The 12,625-nt window shown below is 34.7% G+C and overlaps 1 long non-coding RNA gene across 1 annotated transcript; it reads right to left on the reverse strand.

Annotated features, from left to right (window-relative positions):
* Window positions 1-3,155: 3,155 nt before the first annotated feature.
* On the reverse strand, window positions 3,156-12,167 carry LOC134532699 (uncharacterized). The gene is made up of 2 exons (XR_010075170.1): window positions 11,866-12,167; window positions 3,156-3,554 (listed from the first exon to the last, which is right to left on the reverse strand). It is a non-coding gene; the product is annotated as an uncharacterized LOC134532699 (long non-coding RNA).
* Window positions 12,168-12,625: the final 458 nt, after the last annotated feature.

Consider the following 12,625-nt stretch of genomic DNA (forward strand, 5'->3'; position numbering starts at 1 on the left):
TTATGCCTTGAATGAGGGAAATGGTGTACAGATGGAACAGCCTCTCAAAAGATACGAATGCAAGCAGATGATTGGTCGAAAAATATATTGTAACAGTGTGCTGCGTGCAGTAAAGATTTTGACGGTTATGGCTTATGTTTGTTATTGTTTTAAAACCACTGTCTAAAAGTATAATTATAAATAAAGTTTAAAAGTGTAAAGATAAACTTTATTACATTATTTTATTGTGGAAATGAAGAACGCTATACGCGAGAAGCATTTATAAAGGCAAACGTTTTGAATGGTAAAACTTAACATAGAGATGTATGGAAGTGTTCAGGGGAATAATTATTTAAATGTTATAAACAGGAAAACGTATTATGCGGGAACTTCTCAAGCGAGTTTTACTGTACTTCCTTACGAAGTAGGTGCTAAAATATTTGAGTTACAAAATAATAATGTTTTTAATGTAGAAGATAAGTTTCAAATCTATTATAATAAAGGATGCATAAATTTAACATTTTCTATTAACAAGAAAGATTTTCCAACTTGCCGCTAGCACATCATGATTGGTGTGCATTGAACTAGGCAAAGTATCTGATCTTTCTCACCAGAACTGCTGCTAACTTGTGGGATGGCACATTACAAACATTAACTGAACACTGGTGTATCCTAGATACAGTAGAATCCGTTTATTATGACTCCGCCTATATTGGTGACCGCCTATTATGACGTAATAACAAAACAAAATTGGGTTTTCATATAAAATTCTTTGTAAACAAGTCGGATATAATGACTTTGCTTACAGTGACATGTCGCTTATTGTGACCCATTTTTAATAAATTATGTCCGGTTGTAATGACCGACATGATTCTTTACACCTTCGGCAATGTTCGTTAATTCCCGATGACGTGGCACGTGGCTCGTTTTTGTTTTGAACCTCATTGAGTAATTGACACTTGAAGGTCACGCATTGTTGTTTGTGATATCCTGTGGAAAAAATTTCACCTCAACGCAGTTGAGCATTTACAATTGAGAAGAAAGGTGCAATTATATGCAGATTAGAAAATGGAGAATCAAACTCTTCTCTCGCAAAGGAATTTGGCGTGGGTCATTCGACAATCTCAATGATTTTCAAAAATCAAAACTGGATTAAGCAATCGTTCAATTCAAATGTTTTGAAACTGAAGAGGCTTCAAAAATCGCGACAAGAAAATGTTGATCAAGCATTAATTCAGTGGTTTAAAATCACGAGGAACAAGGGAATATCTGTCAGCGGCCCTATGCTACAGGAAAAGGCAAGTATTTTTGCCACGCGTTATGGTATTCTCGACTTCAATTGTTCTGCAAGCTGGATCAGTCGTTTTAAAGTTCGACATAACATTGTGGCAGGAAAAATTGTCTGTGAATCTTCGTCTGTTGATCAAAATTCAACAAGAAACTGGTTGACGTCTGTGTGGCCGAATCTACGAAGACAATTTTCTGATGATGAGATTTTTAATGCTGATGAAACTGGACTGTTTTACAAATTAATGCCGGACAAAACTTTGAAATATAAAGGTCAGAATTGTAATGGAGGCAAGTTGTTGAAGGCAGAATAACTGTCATAGTAGCAGCAAATATGAGTGGCACAGAGAAACAGAAATTGCTCGTTATTGGAAAGTCTCAAAAACAAAGATGTTTTAGCAGTGTCAAATCATTACCTGTCGATTATGCTAACAATCGTAGAGCTTGGATGACGTCAGAGCTTTTTGAAAAATGGCTTCGAAATTGGGATCGTGATTTGGTGAAGAAGAAAAAGATTTTATTGCTGGTTGATAATTGCCCGGCGCATCCAAAAGTTACTGATTTAAAGTCTATAACACTTGCTGTCCTTCCGCAGAATACAACATCAGTACTACAGCCAATGGATCAGGGAATAATACGATCACTCAAAACTAATTTTAGAAAAAAACCTTGCGCTCAAAATGATTGTTTTGATGCTAATGAAAACAACTCTTCTACGAAAATAACGGTGCTAGATGCAATTCTGATGGTTAATGATGCCTGGAATAAAATGTTTCAAACATGCTGGATTCATTGGAAACCACGACGGTTTACCTGTTCAATCAGCAAAACATGAATTTTATGAAGAAGATGACGTCCTTGTGGTCACGAAACCTAAATTCAGATTCTTTAGCAGCACCGTTAATGTGGGAAGATTATGTTGACATCGATAGTGCTCTTCTCACATCCGAAGAACCCACCGATGAAAATATCATACAGAACATTAATGCTAGGGAACACCTCGAAAGTGATGGGGAAAGGGAAGAGGAAGTACCATTACCTACCGCAGAAGAGGCATTAAAGGCTGCAGAATTATTATCACGATTTGTTCATAGCAATATTGAAAATGATTGTAATTTGACCATAGCAATATCTTCTACTCACAATAGTATTAGACACTTATTACAATAAAATGAAAAAACAAAAGCAGATAAAAATTACAGATTTCTTAATTTAAAAATAAAAAATATGTACATATATGTATCATGTTTGTACATGTGTTCATACGCTAAGTTTCTCTATTAAAATACATAAGTATTCACCTAAAAAAAGGTTTTTTTTTTTCCTTCACAAAACACTTTGTATGTATGCCGTCCGCTTATTATGACGTGTTTGTCAATTCCCTTCGATGTCATTATAAACGGATTCCACTGTACTTTGTTAATAGGGCTGAAGTTCCTAGGCAATAAAAGAAACAAATAGATATTAAATAAAGGGTAAACTATTATTTGTTTGTCATATTTATTAAATGAATTGTGTTTAGTGCTACAAAAGTCTCATTGCCATTCTGCAGCCATGTAGATGAAAAAGAGAGCTCTTCAAGAGGCAGGTGTATAAAAAAAACCCATTACTATTACTGTAATAAAGATCAGCCTAAACATTTATTTTGTTCTTAATATTAAAACAAAAGGGGCGTGGGGTTACTTGTCATACCTACTTTCATACCCAATCTGCAACTGCAAAATATTGAGGCTTCAAAACACTAGAAAACTAAACAGCAATTTGTAATGACAAGTGGTTTTTATTAAATGCACAATGCACTTATTGCCCCTTAGAAATGTAGTACATACGTGAAAGGTGCCACAACTGTAGCAAGTACATATATACAAACAGAATAATCAATAACAAAATTATTTATAATTTAATTTTAATTACATAATTTACAGTGCTATGTACATATAATTGAGTATGTGAAGTGAAACAAAAGAATCTCTCCAGCACACCAGGAATGCAAGTGATAAATATAGTATGCCTTGGAATGATAAACTGTTACAAAAATTTTAATTTTGGTTAGTCACACTTGTTCTTGTCTGTGTAAGAAGGGCTAGCATCAACTTCAGTGGTGGAAACTGCAGCGATACCACCATTTTCACTTGTTTTCAATTGATGAGATTCTGTTGCGTTGATGGCTTCCTTCTTGTTCTCAATTTTTTGCCAAGGATTCCAGAACCGTAGTAAAATTGGCTGGAGGTAACGATGCCAGATGAAGAGAAAGAACGGTATAACTATGCATGGGATACATGCCATTTCTGAAAAATTAAAACACAAAACACCAGTAAATAATCACTAATTTAACAGTTCTGAATTTAATAATATTATTATAAATGAAGACTAATTCAATTAGTCCTGCTACTATGTATGTTGTTTGGTAAACATACATTTCTTATCCAACAAACTTGTTTTTCTAATATTGTTCCTTTCACATAAATAACACAGGTCGACAAAAAAAAATGTTTAAGAAATTTGATTTCATGAAAGTGGCTTATCTTAATGTTTTTTGGTGTGCTGAAACCGAAAATGAAGTCCGTTTTTCTCCATCACGTACTTTTTTTGACGTGAAATTGTCTAATAAATCGATGAACGCTGGCTGCACGCACGAAATTGTCCCACTACGGATGTGTCCTGTTTACGTATGCGTGGCATATCTCTGGTATGTTGCGGACGGTACAGAGAACTCGGCCGGCACGTGGCGGCGTACTGGTTCGAGGTTATTGTTGTGCACCGCGCCACTGGAGTAATATTCGCAAGGAAATGGCGTTCTTACAAGTACGTATTATTTTAATTACTAGTGTAAATCAGTATATGTAAACGGTGTTGTATGAGTATTGTTTTAGCTGTGTAGCTAAATATTTATTGCTGGTATGATACTTTTCACACTTTAGTTTGACATTGGTAATTATTTGTCATGAGTTATTATTTGATCAACTAAATCACACACTGTATTATAGTTATGAGCCCACAAGCGTGTAAATCACAGAGCGTGTAAATCCAACAGAGAATATACTAGTTAAAAGAAATTCAAACAAATATCGTGCGTGGAATATTATTATATTACACCATCTGAAACAATTATATTCAATATGGTATCGTTACCGTGTGGATAGCAAGAACGACTTCTAATTCAAAGGTAATTGGTTCGAATCTCAGCAGCTGGAAATTTTTTTTGTACTTGTAAAAATAAATACGGTGCACGCAACATTTCAAAAGTAATAAATATATTTGAATTAATGAATTAATAAAATAAAAATAAATTTATTAATTAAATTGTACATTTCGTTTCACTCCTTCTTTGTATCCATACAAAATAGTGATAATTAAAAAAAAAAAGATTCAATTTTATTCATAAAAGTATGCAGAGGTAGATTTTATCATAGAAAAGATAGAAAAATTTAAAAAAAAATTCTTCCTCAAAAAATATAATATTTTTAATGCCTAAATGGCTTGATTGCAAAAACCTTTTACGGCCCAGTCTCAGACCGAATATGATATTTCATTTCCTTCTGGATCAATCATTTCATCAATTTTTTTTATGACGTCACGTTAAACTATCTTCCGTAAACCGACTTTACAGACAACCAATTTTTTTTCAAAACCATATAACATAATAGCATGTGTGTAGCATGCATGCATACCTACATGAATAAATTACACTTGTAACAGATTGTGTTTGTTTACAATCACAATTAATTTAATTTATAAATAAATGATGAATAAGTTAATAAATAATTAAATAAATAAATACATAAATAAACTTAAATAAAAAATAATATTATGTATTTAGTAGACTTGTAAAGAGTAGTGTATGTATTTCTGTAAACGCTGCTAATTAAAATGAATGAAAAAACAAAAAATATATATATATAAATAAAAATAGAAAATTTGACGTAGTTATTACGTTTGTAACTACTAGTGTTTGTTTTTCCGTAAACGTTTTCTGTATTGCATTACTCTCCCGCAGTGGGTAGTGCAAGCATGAAGCTCTAGGCACAACCTGTACAGACAGAAACGTACTTCTTGTCTGTCCTCAGTCAGTGTTGGAAGCTAAACCGGTTTAAACTTGTTATATCTGGACTTCGGAGTCCATGTGGCTGCTCATTCTCGCCGTCAGCCAGTCGAGTTGTGTTAGTGAAGTGATACGTAGTTGCGTGCAAGTGGTTACAAAAGTTTGTGCGTTTCGAACTGGAATTGTCAAAAATATCTTATCGCCATTGTGTTACCAGTCTTCTGTTTTATCTGTGGTGAGTACACAATCAAGAAATACCAACTAAATATAAACAATTTCCTCAAGAAGGTATGTAAGCATATTTCGGGTTAAAAATAGGTTATCAAGATAAAGTGTGAGCTCCTCACAAAGTATGCCATAGCTGCATAGAACAACTGCACTTGTGGTACAAACGAGCAGCAAAATCATTTAGATTTGCTATCCAAATGATGTGGAGGGAGCAAAAAAAACAATGGGGATACTGTTATTTTTGTACCTGGGATGTTCAAGGTTATAATTACAAAAACCAGAAGCTCATTAAATACCCTAATCTTGAATCTGCTAGTCATCCAGTACCACACAGTCTGGGATTGCCAGTTCCTCAGTCCCCTGATAACTTGGACAGCCTTGATTGGGAAACAGAGACTGAAACTTCCCACATGGAAAAGTATGAATCAAACAGTGATTTCTAACCAGACAGTTCCGATAACGAACCGCAGCTTTTTTCACAACAGAAGTTGAACGACTTAGTGCGAGATCTTTTGGACTTTTGAAATATGCTGCTTAGTTACTTGGCTCCCACCTTAAAAACAAAAAAATTATTACAACCAAGTACATCTTTTACATGGTATCAACATCACGAAACAGTTTTTGTGCCTTACTTTGCACAGGAGGAGAATCTTGAGTACTGTAAAGACATTCCTAAACTGATGGGCCAATTTGGTGTACAATATGACTCAAATCAATGGTGTTTATCATTGACTCTCCGAAGAGAAGTCTGAAGGCTGTTTTATTACACAATAGCAATACATATGCCTCAGTGCCAGGTGGCCATTCGGTACATTTAAAAGAAACATATGACAATTTTGCATTACTTCTCGACATAATTCGTTATAATGAGCATAAGTGGTTGATCTGTGGAGACTTGAAAGTAATCACCATGCTGTTAGGTCAACAATCTGGGTACACAAAATTTCCTTGTTTTTTATGCTTATGGGATAGCCGTGACAGAAATTCACACTGAAAAAAAAAAAACCGGCCATCAAGATATTTTCTTTTGCCAGACGAAAAGAATGTCATTAGAGACAGTTTGGTTACTTCTGACAAAATCCTGCTACCTCCTCTACACATAAAGCTCGGGTTGATGAAACCATTCGTAAAGTCTCTCAGTCAAGCAGGTGCATGTTTCAAGTACTTATGCTCCGTGTTTCCTGGTTGAAGTGATGCCAACCTGAAAGAAGGTATCTTTGTAGGTCCAGACAACAGAAAACTTTTCGCAGATGCACAATTTGTTCTAACCATGGATGAGAACATCAAGGAGATGGAGCATATGTATCAAGTTAGGTGGAACGTGAATATGCTTGTTGGATACTTCATCATGATACATCTGAAGCGTCCTATACAAGAGCGCACAAGCCGAACTTTCAAAAAAAAAAAAAAGTTTTTAGTAAAATGATTGTGTACTCTGCTCCTCTGATATGTGTAAGGATTTATATATTTGGTATTGTTCGACATGGAAAAACCTAAAACCGTCAGCCGATTGTGTCCTTTTATCGCAGTTTCTGTCTGTACATTTTGTGCCTGGAGCTTCATGCCTATAACACCTACTGAGGGTAATTGTTATTAGAATTAATACTTATGGTTTATTTTAGTACCTATGTTGTATTTTACGTTATTTTATGTTATTGTATTTATAGTTCAATATATTACCAAACGTTCAAGGGAGAACAAACACTACACTTTCCAAGTCTATTATATACACATAGGTATGCTACACACCTGCTATTATGTTATATGGTTTAAAAAAAAAACTGTACGTGATGGAGAAAAACGGACATCATTTTTAGTTTCAGCACACCCAAAAATGTACAATTAGCCACTTTTATCAAATCAAAATTTTGGTTATAGACCTGTGTAATTTGTTTTTCTAGCAATTATACACACAATTTTAAATATTATTTTTTCGAGTAATTTACAGGCATTGTGTACTCCAAATAGGTACCAAATTGTTAGCCTAGGAATACAGTTGCTCAAACAAAATACTTGTAAAAATGTATTTCTAGGAGAGTAGACACGACCCTGTAGCAAGGTTTATTTTACCTAATGTGTTTTAAGATGATTTTTTTTGGACATATGCCATTGCTGGTTACACTGTATGTCATGAGAAACCTCAATGACAAGCAGTGGCGAGGCGTGAGGTTTACATGAGGGGAAGCAATAACTCCGTTCACACCAAAACATGATGAGGTTGGGGGGGGGGGGGGGGTCTGGGGGCCCTCCGCCGGGAAAATATGGATTTCAAGGTACAAAATGGTGCTATTTAAGTAGTTTTCTTAACTGAACATTGACTATTCCACAGGTAGAAAAATTGACATTTTTTTTAAATACATTATTTTTGAAAAATAATGATTGACTTACATTATTCTGATAGTAAAATACCTACTCTACATTACTTATATACTAAGTGGGAGTGTAGTATCATCGTACGCCCACAAATCCCCCACGCACTGCCAGCCAACAGCCCGCGGGAGAGATGCGCGCGCCCCGAGAGACGACCGCCGACTGAAACGCGACATCGCCACCTGCCGTGCCGAACTGTACCGGACATAGCTGAAGCAGTCTGCGGAAAAATTCCACCGTCTGCTTCGGCCATGTTCGCTCCAGTTCGGCAAGAAAGCGTTACCTTCGTAGCTTCTACCGCGTATTTTTCCAGCCAATCCCCTCCCTGAACCTTTGTACCATGCCACCCCCCTTCCGAAAGGAAACTCCTGCGACAGCCTTCCTGCTGAAAGCGATCCTACCAGCGCTTCTAAACCTAGCAACACTTCTAAAACAGCATGTTTTTGTGTCAACGAGTTCTTTTTTTATAGCGCACAGCGCACAGTATTGGGTCCCAAGAAGATAGTGTAAAAAATACATACACCTAACTGCACGAGCCAAAGTAAAATACTATTCTGAATAAAATATTTATTTAAAAAATACAATGTCTGGAAACTGCCTGGGCAAGCACTGCTTGCCTTGCTTGCCCTGACGAGACGCCACTGATGACAAGACAAAAAAGATGAACCCACAAAGACTACAGCACAGACAAACAATATGTTTTCAGCAGTATCTGTTTAGTACCATCATTGTGTTTGTCTGTTTGTAGCTATGTTGGCCAAGGTATTTTTTTAAAATCTATTTTCTGTTCTTGTTGCAACCGTCTTGTCATTGTTAGCCCAATGTGTCCATCTGTGCTGTAATATTTTGCTGACTAATACCCTCCACATTGATGACATAGTTTCATTGCTGCCATATCAGCTGTCAAAATTTTATTTTCTCTTTTGAAAATTTTTAAATTTACTTATATTTACTGATTTTAATGATCACTATTCTTATAACATATAGCCCTTCCCTTTATTTAGTCTTTTAAACCCAGTCACAATTAAAACCTTTTTGCAGATACTCAACATTACAATTTTTTTTTATGTGCTATTTACTACATGCAATTACTTAAACTAACAACAATGTTGAATAATTAATAGTAATTGAAACACTCATCAAAGTCCATTTACAGCCACAAATCATTCTTAACAACATAATTTATTTCATTTACAAAAAAATAGCATTCATGTTGAAAGTTTCCTATTTTGGACTAAGAAAGGGACATAATCAACACCAATTATTTATATTTTTGAAGTCATACAAAAATACTTTCCACTATTTGTTATGTAGGTATTATAATTATTGATTGTGTTTATTATAGGTCATGTGACTATTATGTGACACACATTTTTGTAGTTTCAAAGTAACTGAAAGTTCAAAACTTGAAACCAAACACTGTCTTAGTGATAGGTGGTGAGCAGGAAGTTTTTTTTTTTTTGCTAGTTTCAGTAGTTTACTTTGAACTTATAATTAATTATTTTAATGTATCAAAGGCATCCGCTAGTATTAGTGCTTTGTGGGTTGATAACCAGCTAGGCCTATGTGAATAGAGTTCACTGAACTAACCGGAGGCAAACTCCACGTATCGCTGGGTAACTTGTGAAATTTATGCTCTGTCAAGAGATTTTCTGCTCACTGCAAAGTTCTCGAGCCCACCTTAAAATTGAACGAGTTTTGTATTTAAGGGCAATTGTGTTTCTATCAGTAAAGTTTTTTATAGTATGTATGTTTTATGACTTATGTCTTAGTCTATAATTGAAGTAGTTTGCGCCTTCCGCGATACAAGCACAAGTGCAGGCCATTACCAGATGTGAGCTTTCACCTAACCCCATAAAACTTCTACTGGCTAGTGAGAGCAGATGCATCCCTGCTATAAACATCTGCAAATAAAAAAGGGTAACAGAGAGACTCTGCAAATAAAAAAGTGTAACAGAGAGACTACTCTTTTGAATATACGTCCTTAATGTTGGTGATGATTTCAAGAAACTAAAATTAAAATAGCTTTATAACCATTTAATATTTAAAGATGCAAAATAAAGATTTACGGGTTGTCGGCAAACAGCTATTTTCGCTCGAATAGAAAGCATACCTCTGAGTCATATTAGTTGGTGCATTATTTCAAGTTGATAATAGCATGAAGACTAATTTAAGAGTTTCATAACCCCTGATTCTTTCTGCACACGCCACAAAGACGTTTGACCGAGCGAGGAAGAGGGAAGGTATACTACACTATGTGCATTAAAGCATGTCCTAGTTATAAAATTTTATAGTATCAACTGTAACCGTTGTGGAGCTGCTGCTGTGAAACATGTGACGTTTTGCAGTTGTGACAAGTCACAATCGTGCTTGGCTATGAAGACCCTGCACCTTTGCACATATGTAAACACTTGAAAATCTGTCAACAGAAGTCGTAGGTACTTGGAAGTGAGGTTTGTTAATGAGATGACATTACCCAAAGGCTGTTATTGGTGATTCTGAATTTAACTACAACCTTTATTCTCTTCCCGAATGAAAATACATTGCTGGGGCGCCAAAACAGCGCTACTTCTCGGCCCAGCCCGCACACGACTAACTAGACAAAGCACAGTACAAACTGGGGACTTCCCCCAAAAAACCTGTGTTCATATTAGCTACAATCATTATTCTGACAACAACTATTTGAGTACCGTATTCCACGGTCAGAACGCTCTCCCACGGTCCTGGCAAACGTCTCCGTCGCTCTCTCTCTCTAACACAGAATACGATAAACTATCAAACTATCGTTTATCATTAAGGTGCCACCGCATCTGGCATATATCATTATTTATTTCACTTAAACGACTGTCCTACATTCTAGAAAAGTCACTCAACACAAACAAAAAAATTATAATAAAAAAAAGAACATTTAATGAAACAAACCATTGAAAATCACACTTAGCTATATTTAGTGTGTATCAACAAGGCTTTGAATTTGAGTGTCACATTTTCTCTAGTGTGTACAGTTTGTTCACGCTGACTTTTAAACTACATAAACAAAGAAAATCTATGTTATTTTTAAGAGTTCATTTTATATGAAATACCTATGTACTTTTGACAATTTAAATATTTTATGAGCCAAATTACCTACTATAATAGTCGGGAGCTCAGGCGTGAGCGCTTGGCAGGTTTGGCCGGGATGCAGAAGCCGGTGTCCATTCCAGCACACATTTAGCACGCAGCCTACATTCGATAAATATACAGTTGTTTTTATTTATAAACAAATATATCTGATAAAAATTGTGGTTAAGCCACAATTCGGATAATTGAGTCACGGCTAACCGAGTTTCTACTACGATATTATACCTAAAAGTAAAGTTTCATAAAGAAACGTATTTTGAGTAAATCAAGTATGTTTATGTTAGTTGCCAAAAACCCCCATGTACATGCACTTGTACCGTGAGCGCCGCCATGTTGGTGACATTAATTATGTTATGGTATCGCACTGTAATCTATTCCCAGGATGGCCGTGGTTTATTAGATGGCTAGGTGTTTACTGGTATAGGTAATAACTTACGCCACAATAATTAGGCTTTTTGTATCTGGTCAGCAACTTATGCTAACAAAAATATTGTTGTTAAATATTAAATTCTCGCATAAGAGTATTTTCCGAAGGAAAACATGTCATAGAAATCTGACGGAAAAAATAAAGTTTTCTGCTTAAGAAAAAACAGCTGTTACTTATTTAAAAATGCCCTGCAGAAAACAAAAGTGTAAATTTGAGATTGAAATAAATTTCTCGTACCTTAATTCACTTTCGTAAGATAAAGACGCTCCTTTCATTCTACGAAATAGTAGATTAGGCAAATAGTATGAAAGATTTTAATACGTAACAAGTAATAACGACCCGAAAACAAAATCCGCATATATTATGTTATTTAAAATATAAAAGCATAGCGTAATGGTAAGAGAATCATTACCTGTAATTGCTGCCTGATGCTATCAATCTCCCGAAAGAAAGAAACAAAGTTTTCTAAAAATTCACAATTAGTAAATATTGATTTAATGGTTATTGCGTTGGAACAAAGGAATTATTTTGAAAACCTATCTTTTCAATACACTTAGTCACCTTGTAACAGTTATTTGCATTTTACCACACAAGATCGGAAGGAAAAAAGTAAACAATACATTCTGTTCGACATTCGGACCTAGTTTACATGGTCTGCCTGGATCTGCTCTAATTTCGTTCCCACAAACATTAACAAAAACAATTAAGCTGATAAAAGGCGAAATAAATACCACATAAACACATGTTACGGAGTAAAAACTGTGTAACCTTTTCTTCAAAAAACTTATTTGCCAAAATAAATGTTTTAAATGTAATATTTTATGCAAATGGCATTGTGTATAGGGGTAATATTAATTTTATTACTTCGTATGTTTTAGTGAATTAAACAGAAACTAATCTAATTTTATAATCATAAAATAAAGATTAAAATGATAGCACAATCATAAATTTAAAAACCAGTAAAAGCGTTTTAGGTTTGTAGAAGAGATGGCTAAAACAAAAAAAAACCATCTTGGTTTCAAGTGTTTTTAGGCTAAAACAATTTTTATATCGTTCGATTTTTAAATTTTTTACTTTATTTAAGAATGATATGTAAGGATGAGTGATAAAAGTTTTTAAAACAAAAACCAAATTTTCTATAAAAAAAATTGTCAAAAATTTCGGTATAAATT

The sequence above is a fragment of the Bacillus rossius genome, chromosome 1, assembly GCF_032445375.1.
Source record: "Bacillus rossius redtenbacheri isolate Brsri chromosome 1, Brsri_v3, whole genome shotgun sequence".
NCBI classification, from domain to species: domain Eukaryota; kingdom Metazoa; phylum Arthropoda; class Insecta; order Phasmatodea; family Bacillidae; genus Bacillus; species Bacillus rossius.